The sequence below is a fragment of the Pyxicephalus adspersus genome, chromosome 10, assembly GCF_032062135.1.
Source record: "Pyxicephalus adspersus chromosome 10, UCB_Pads_2.0, whole genome shotgun sequence".
NCBI lineage: Eukaryota > Metazoa > Chordata > Amphibia > Anura > Pyxicephalidae > Pyxicephalus > Pyxicephalus adspersus.
The window spans coordinates 46,803,240-46,810,112 of record NC_092867.1 but is presented as its reverse complement, the minus strand read 5'-3'; positions in this window follow the sequence as shown (position 1 = coordinate 46,810,112).

The following is a 6,873-nucleotide window of genomic DNA, read 5'->3' as shown; positions in this document are numbered from 1 at the left end:
GTGCGGTTTCACTGTGACAATCTGAAGATGGTCAGGGCCAATAATCGATTTTCAGTGGCATCTGAGCTGGCAGTTCGGCTGTTACGACATTTGGTGTTGAGATAATTGCAACATAATATCTTAATTTTTGCTCAAAACATTCCTGGGGTGCACAATGTTATTGATGATGCAATGTCTTGTTTTCAGTGGGACAGGTTTCACGAGTTGGCACCAGAGGCGGAGCAGCACGGTTTTTCCTGTCCAGACCATTTGTGGAAAATTGCGATAGGATTATCGGTGGTTTGATTCAGCAGTCGGGGAGTGCGGTGTGAAGGCCAGGTGCGAAATGCTGAGGGCAAGTACTTATTCCATTGCTTGTGTTTATTATTAAAGATAGTCGAGCACTCATACGTCTGGTGGATGAAAATATATTTAGTGGACCGAAAGATACTAGTTGAAATTATATAGTTTTTTTTAACTTGTTATTATTAATATTATTATTATTATTATGCATAAACAGGATTTATATAGCGCCAACCTTTTACACAGCGCTGTACATTAAATAGGGGTTGCAAATGACAGACGAATACAGACAGTGACCCAGGAGGAGAGGACCCTGCCCCGAAGAGCTTACAATCTAGTAGGTGGGGGACTTAGCACATAATAGGAGGGGAGATAGGAAGTGGTGGGAAGAAGTGAGGGTTATAAGACTGAAGAAGACGGGTAGGCAAAATTGAAAAGATGGGTTTTGAGTGCTCTTTTAAATGAGCAGAAAGTAGTAGCAAGCCAAATAAAATAAGGGAGACCATTCCAGAGAGTCTGGGCCACTCTAGAAAAGACTTGGAGACGTGCATGTGAGGGGGTTATGAGTAAGGAAGTCAGTAGTAGGTCATTGGAGATATGTAGTAGTGGGAAGTAGTGATGGTTTCAAAAGACAAAAGAAAACAGGTAGGCAAGTTTGAAAATATGTATTTTGAGTGCTTTTTCAAATGAGCAGAAAGTAGGAGCAAGGGGAATATGACGAGAAAAAACATTCTGGAGAATTGGGGCAGCTCTAGAAAAGTCTTGTAGCTGCGCGTGTGATGAGGTTATGAGTGAGGAAGTCAGTTGTAGGTCATGGGAGGTGCAGAAAAAGCGGCTGTGGGAGTATTTTTTTTTACCAGGTCAGAAATGTAAATGGGACAAGAACTGTGGAGGGATTTGAAGGCAAAGCACAGGAGCTTGAATTTGATTCCAAGGTGAAATAGAAGCCAGTGTAGAGAACTGCATAGAGATGCAGCAGAAGGGGAGCGGTGGGAAGGATGGATGAGTCTAGCTGCAGCGTTCTTAATAGGTTGGAGAGAAGAGAGTCGGGTTGGTGCGATATCGTGCAGGATCGTTCGTCGTTCGTTTACCAACGATAATTATTGGAAGTGTGTACGTAGCTTTAGTTGCCCCCCAGACTTGGTGCGCAAGGCATGGCCTCTGGAGATAGGCCAGCAGCTGACCAGGAGCCCACAAATACAGAGTACAGAATTATCAGGAAATCCAGAAACAAGCTGAAGTCAAAACACAGGAAATCAGTCCATCAAGCGAGGAACAAAGGGAAGGGCAAAAGCAGAGTCGGGGTCACAAGCAAAAGTCGGTCCAGGCTGAGTTCAAACGGAATGTCAGGAACAGGCAAAAGTCAGTAACAGGGAAACACTCTAGCACAGGTAAGCCCAGCAGACGCTATAACAGGCACTGGTGACTGGAAGCAGAGAGGCTTTTAAAGTTCCAGAAGCCATTAGCAGCCCAGGACCGAGTCAGGAGCTGATCGGCCTCTAGAATCCCCTTCAGCTGTTCACAGCCCATCAATGGATGCTGGAGATGCCAAAAATAAATCAGGTTGCAAACCTAAAGGGAAGCAGAGGCTGCTGCTATCTTAGTTCCCCTGGCTGCTGCAAATTACATTGCAGGACAGAACAAACAGGGTTTTATACTGTGACGGTGCACCGAATGGAGTCACTGGACAGGGCATTTCCTAACATGACCCTTGGGGGAACACCAACAGGGAGGAGAGTGGGAGAGGAGGAATTACCCTTGAAAGAAACTCGAAAGGAGCGGTCAGACAGATAGGAAGCAAACCAAGAGAGAGCAGTGTCACTGATACCAGTAGAACGCATGATTTGTATTAGAAGGGGGTGATCAACAGTGTCAAAAGCGGAAGAAAGATCAAGGAGAAGGAGATTCCTAAAAAAACAATTACTCTTTCAATGTACATCAAACTTAAAACAAGCTGCAAAAAGTACAAACACATATTGCTTGAGACATATCCATAATGTTTAAGACACAACTTCTTAGTATAATGATTGGATGTTAAAATGAACCAAAAAACATTAGAAAAGCAGTCAGATATTTGAATTGAAGCCGACTCGTTTCGTGGAATAAACGCTTCTTCAGTGTCAAAAAATATTTTATACTTTTTTTCTGTTGCCTCCCTTGAAGCATGTATAAGTATTGAAATCCTAAAACATGTGTAGAGACTTCAAATGGAGTAGTTGTTACAGAGGAATATGGATGAACATCATTTAAACGAATGATGGAGATTTGCAAGGATCCTATAAGCAAAGAGAGTGATGAACAAATGCAGCCAAAAAACTGCTGTTGTAGAAAGTGCTAATATTCAAGAGGATTCACGCAGCAAGAGGGACACTTGTAGAGATATGTAGCTAACCAACTTTCAAAAGAGAACATTTGAATACCTTTTTTATAAAAAAATTACAGTCCACTGTTCAGCAACATTCCTGCAAGTTCTATTTGAGATAATCACCATGGTTTCAGCACAACCATGGTTTCAGCTGTCCTAAAGCATAACTCAATGTTAAAAATAAAAATGTGATGTTATGTTGATACCCATGGTACATATTTTGGGTATGCCTAACCATAGTTTCCTGTTCCTGAGAATGGTTCACGTTCTTCTTAATGATCTTATATGAGCTTCCTATGGATTCCATCTGCTGGGATTACTTATACATACACTTTCTAAAACATGGTGTCTCATGTTTTAACTGCAGCCAATTTACTGCTTTTTGACATACTATGATGATATATTTTACACTTGTTCTTTTTTTATATTTATATCTTTTGTATTTTTTTCTTTCTGTGTTTTATGTTACTTTGTTATACTTTAATAATGATACAATTTTGAAAAAGAAAATAAAAAGTTGCAACCAGGCAGGTTCTTTAAATAAACATACCTGCCTGATTGCATCACTCACCTGTCCTTATTCCAGTTGGGGCATCACCATCTTCGTCCACTCCAGGTGCCGAATATCAGCCATTTTGATTGGCCAGGATGATATGAGTTCATTGCAAGGATACCCAGCATATTCAGCTCAGTGTATTTAGAAAAAAAGATTGCGAACAGGCATGTAAGTATGTTTTTTTTTTTTTTTTGTAGAAGGGACATTTTTTGTCCATTTTCCAATACAAATCTTGCCTTCTCACAATTGTGTAATACATAACTTTAATTTTGATTTAAGTATCTATCTGATGCTAATTGTTCAAGTATAATAATGGTAAAACAGATCCATTTCTGCAAGAGTTCTGTAATCAATTATACAAATATATATGGGTTGAAATATAACAGCAGGATTTGTATAATGGGCAAAACTCAGTGAACCCTGTTAGTATGGCATTTATGTCCTAAAATGTACACATACCAAGAATAACCAAGTTGAAGCAGTCAGGCAAAAAAGTGTTAGTTAACTTTATGTCACAGCATATGGACCCACAAAATGGCAGGTTATGAAAAAAAGGTTTTCATACCAATTGTCTGCAATAGCTGTATCAATGGTAACCATGACCAGTAGAAAGGATTAATCACCCCAGATGGAACCCAAGTTGTAGCTTTTTACTTTTTAACAATTAGAAAGTATATATTTTTTTAAATGTGGCTGTAATTTAAAGGTTATTGGAGTCCGGTCTGTCAACCTGTGGGTAAAGTTTAATGCATTTTAGTAGCATGCACACATTCTGTATGTATAATTAGTAAGCAGGATAGTATATATAGAGTGTTATCAGTAAATATTCATTGCAAATATACCAACCCTAAAACAATACTCACCTTTTCAAGGCTATAAGGGATTTAAGTGAGTGTTGCTCCTAGAATTGATGTTTTTGCTGTGGAAGCAAAAGGCAGTTTGCTTCCAAACGGTATTCTGGAAGTGGAAAAGATATTTTACTTGCCTTATGTTTTGGTGTACCTCTTTGTAATCATTTTTTACTATTAACTATTTTTTTATATTTGAAAGTTTAAATAGGTATGCATATTACTGTACTTTATTATGTAATATTTTATTTTATTATGGCCAAATGTGTTGACAAGTGTACATATTTACTAATACTTCTTGTAGTAATACTTTTTTTTGCATGGATTAATATCTTTGTCGTCTAATATGACTACCCTAACCTCATGATATTCATTGGGAGTTGGTAACTTTGACCAAATTTAAGTATTGCTTTATGTAAATTTAATGTTGCAGTACTGAAGTACAGCTTTATGAATAAGCAACTTTAAACCCCTGGTCTTCTCTCTACTACAACGTTCCACTTTCCAATAAAATACAGGGGGTGGCTGAAAACAAAATTTGTATAACAAGAAGAACCTAATCATGCCTAATATATAGTTCTATTTTAAATGAGCGTGGCACTTTTACAGAAAGCTGCATAGATGCTACAAGGAGTTAGATGCTCTGTGAATGAAAAAAGTTATTCAACAGGTTCATGAGTTAGTATTCAAAAAAATGTGCTTTTTTTAATATTCGCTTTACTTGATGGTTTATTGACAGTTTAGACAAAAAAAGGTTGCCAAAACTATTCACTAAACATCAGTGTGTCCAAACAGAATTTTGTTGGTGATTGATTCAATTTAAAAGGAAGCCTGCAGCAAGAGACTAAGCGTAGGGCTGGCATGACAGGGTGTGAAGGCAGCCCCCTGCAGGTTCGGTAAGGGTTAATGTGAGTGAGAGAAGATAGGGGTGGGATCAGTTAGAGGTCGGGTGGGAAGTATAGGGGAGGAGAATAGAAGGGTTTAAGTAGGAGGGTCCGTCAAAAGTAAGGGACAGTTTTTTGCAGGAAGGAAAATTACCACCCACCCTCCCCGTTTGTAATGGCTAGGTTGTGGAGGCGGTTGGGGTTTAGGAGGGTAAGAGTCCTGTTGGTCATTTGCGAAGGGCAACCCAATGGTAGGGTGCCCATTTAAATGGTGTTATGGTGTGGTCCCTGAGGCAGTGCTGGGAGGCTAGGGGCCAGTGTATGGTTAAACAATAAATTTATGTGGTTGGAGCGGACTTTACCTTTCCTAGACCTGCAGCCTGGTGAGTAAACAGGAGTTGGTTGGTTATAGTACAATTGGGCACAGTGGTTTAAATATGGGGTTTTGTTTACAGGTTTATTTGGTTGAAGGAAAGTTTTTTATGTGAAAGACTGTGAATTATAATGTATTGGTTTATTAATGGATGTGTTTTATATGGTAATTTATGTTAATTTGGTGAATATATTATATTCACCAGATTAACATAAATTACCGTATATTATATTATATTTTGTTAATTAATTGGCTGCTTGCCAGCCATTTTAAATCGAAGGAAGTGTCAGTGTGTTTTCTGAGGGGGATAATGGCTGGTAGACAATAGTGGGGGGTTAGTTGTGGGAAAAGTTTATGGGTATAAAGTTTTAGGTGGGTGCGGGTGTGGAAAACATTTTCTGGTGTGGGAAAATGTGTTAGGAAGGGGACGGGAGATCAGAACTACCCTAGTCATGACTTATCCCTAAGCCCCAGCCTGCCCAATTTACATACAGTGGTTTCAAAAAGAATTCCGACTCCAGTGTTCTCCCCAGCCCCTTTTAGCTGGGTGCACCACCCGGCGCTTTTCAGTAACCACCCGGCTGTTTTTATGTGGCTACTGAAGAGTTGGGTCACAATACAGGGGCTGCCACCCGCCTACAATTTCTTCCCACCCGGCTCAAAAAAATTCCTGGGTTGAGCACTGGACTCCCTTAACTTTTTTCAATTTTGATATTTTGCAGCCTGATGCTACAATTATTTAAATTGTTAGGATGATATTGGGCAGGTAATCAGTGGTGTCTGTTTTCCTCCAGTCATAATGTTTAGAATTGAGGCCACACCGTTCAATCTTGGTTTCATCAGATCAAAGAATCTTGTTCCGCACAGTCTGACAGTCTTTCTGATGAATTTTTACAATTTCCAAGCGGTTTGGATGCTTCTGTCTAGCTACTCTGACATACAGCCCTGATAAGTGGAGGGCTGAAGTTAGAGTTCTTCTTTTAGAACTTAGTCCCATCTCCACATTCAAGATCTCTAGAGCACAGTCAGAGTGAACATCAGGTTCTTGGTCACCTCTCTCACTGAGGCCCTTCTCCTTTGATTACTCAGTTTGGCTGGGTGACAAGTTCTTGGAACAGTCCTGGTTTGGCCAAACTTCCTCCATTTGAGAATTGTAGAGGTCACTGTGCTCTTGGGAACCTTCAGTGCAGCAGACATAATTTTGTAGCCTTCCCCAGATCTGTCCTTTGCAACAATCCTGTCTCTAAACTCTGCAGTCAGTTCCTTTAACTTCATGGCTTGATTGTTTGCTCTGGTATGCATTGTCAGCTATAAGGCTATGTATAGAGACATTTGTGCCTTTCCAAATTATTCAATCAATTAAATTTATAGACGCTAATCAAGGTGCAGAAACATCTCAGCAGTGATTAAGAGAAATTAGAGGCATCTGAGCTAAATTTTAAGTGGTGTTGCAAAAGGTCAGAATACTTGTAATACATGTAAATGTGGGATTTCAGTTTTTTCTTTTTAACAGTTTTTCTGTTCCCACTTTTTTCGTTATAGGGTATTAAGTGTAGATTAAAAAA